We start from the raw sequence: 2,596 nt of genomic DNA, 5'->3' as shown, positions 1-2,596 counted from the left end.
GGAGTCTCTGCTGCATCGCCACCTCGCCATTGCCGCGCCTGGGTGCTGATGTTGAAGCCACTCCTACCGCTGCTGCTACTAGGATTTGTCCCCGTCGATGAAGCTTCAGTCACCGCTGAGGAAGGGACCTCGAACGCCGTCACCGGGAAAAAGGATTGGCCGTCACCGAACAGATCGTGACAGTACTGAGAGACATCACCGTTGTTGATGCCGGAGCTCGACAAGGGCTGTAGCGCCGTCGCCAAACCACCACGCCGCCGTAGCTGTCTCCGGGAAGGTCGTTGGAGCTTGCTGAGGATATTGTTCTGGTTCTGAAGCAATTCATCCATGTCAGTGCTCATTTTTATCCCTGTTCTACCTCTGTCTCTGGGTTCTACGAGTTCCCGGAGCCCTCTGCCACCAGGAACCAACATTCGAGCTGCCCAAGAAACCACCATTAGAACCACTACTGTTTTGGTAAGCTCTGCCCCTGTTTCTACTTCCTTGTCCTACCAATTTGTTTTTACTTTGAAGCTTGTCCCTGAAACTGTTTGTATTGTATAAAGAGATTATTGTAAATTACCTTGCCGCTGCCGTTACTGGAGGTAGCTGCCGGCTCTATTTGGAGACTGCTGCTAAGTCACCACCAAAGCTAAGAACAGGTGCTGGGATTTGATGGAGCACCGCTGCTGCTGTGGATTCATAATATTGGGTTTACCGCATTTAAATTCTTCAATTACGGCAAATTGAGGTAGGGGGTTTATTTCAAAATTAACAGTTTTAACTTATGAATGCTAATGAGGTTTAGTGAGTAATTGCAAATAAATCATAATTATGATTAATTGAAAGGAATAAGCTTGATTGATTTGAGGTTGTGAAATTTGGATTAAGTTTGGTATTGAGATGATTTTCTAGTATTTCAATTAATTTATTGATTTTAGAGTGTGGCTGTGAATATCATTGGGTGTTCTTGTTGTGAATGATTAATTAATTGATAAGATTAGTTCTGGTTGAGGCTATAATGGATATTGGTTTTCTAATTTTGATGGACTTGTTGAAAATTCTGAATTTATGTGATTATGCTGAATTAGTTGAGTTGTAACTGTATTCTAATTATTGAGAATAAGTGTTTGTTGTTATTTTCAGTTAACTGATGTAACAGAATGGCTGTGATACTAACTTACGACTGGTTGGAATTGGTTTTGATGGTTGTTAAAGTTAATTCATGATTAATTAGAATTAAGCTCGAGAACTATTACAAGATTGAAATTTGACTACCAAATTATTCTCTTCAAATCTGACTTGTAAAACAAAATAGTGACTTTGCTAAAAAGTAAATGACATTAAAATAATTAGAATTATGAAAGGCTGATTTTTGAGATTACTAGTTGATTGTGTTTAATTTTGAAAGGATTCTATGATATGTGAAAAGTAAATATGAATTGGTGAGATTGGATTGATGGATTAGTGCAAATTGTGGAGTATGATTGATTTGTTAATTATTATGAATTGCGAATATCCGATTGATTGAGAATTGTCCGTTTGAAAATTATTGAGAAAAGGGCTGGTGATTTGTTGAGAAATAGGGAACCCGTAAGGGTGGCTAAGTCCGAGTTTTAGGGGAGGTGCTGCCGAAATTTTATAAAATCTGAGGTTTTATTTGAGAAGTTATTTTAGAAGATTTGAACTTGGAAGATTATATTATTTGAGTTTTACTTAGATGAGAAAAGAATTATACTAGTTTGAATTTGAAAAACCAAGGAAAGGGTTATGTGTCAAGTTTGAATTATTTTGTCATTTATTATGCCAGTCGCGTTTTAAATGATGCCCAGAAAATTTACACAACCACAGAAAAGGAATTACTTGCAGTGGTTTACGCCATTGATAAGTTCAGATCATACTTAGTAGGATCAAAAGTGATTGTGTATACTGACCATGCTGCTCTTAAATATCTACTCACAAAGCAGGATTCAAAACCTAGGCTCATTAGATGGGTATTGCTTCTGCAAGAGTTTGATATAGAAATAAGAGACAGAAAAGGGACAGAGAATCAAGTGGCTGATCATCTGTCCCGGATAGAGCCAGTGAAAGGGACGTCCCTCCCCTCTCTCGAAATCTCTGAGACGTTCCCTGATGAGCATCTATTTGCCATTCAGGAAGCACCATGGTTTGCCGATATTGGAAACTATAAAGCTGCAAGGTTCATACCCAAGGAGTACAATAGAATACAAAAGAAGAAATTAGTTACTGATGCAAAGTACTACTTGTGGGATGAACCCTATCTCTTTAAGAGATGTGCAGACGAAATTATCCGTAGGTGTGTCCCCAGAGAGGAAGCACAGAGAATCCTATGGCATTGCCGCGGATCTCAATATGGAGGCCATTTCGGAGGTGAGCGAACAGCCACCAAGGTCCTCCAATGTGGCTTCTATTGGCCCATACTCTATAAAGATTCCCGAGAGTTTGTACGTAATTGTGACAGTTGCCAAAGAGCTGGTAATCTGCCTCATGGTTACGCCATGCCTCAACAAGGAATCTTGGAAATAGAGTTGTTTGACGTATGGGGAATTGACTTCATGGGACCTTTCCCACCATCATACTTAAACACTTATATTCT

The sequence above is a fragment of the Arachis ipaensis genome, chromosome B08 (genome assembly GCF_000816755.2).
Source record: "Arachis ipaensis cultivar K30076 chromosome B08, Araip1.1, whole genome shotgun sequence".
Classification (NCBI taxonomy): Eukaryota; Viridiplantae; Streptophyta; class Magnoliopsida; order Fabales; family Fabaceae; genus Arachis; species Arachis ipaensis.
The sequence above is the reverse complement of the archived record's forward strand: the minus strand, read 5'-3'. Positions refer to the sequence as shown.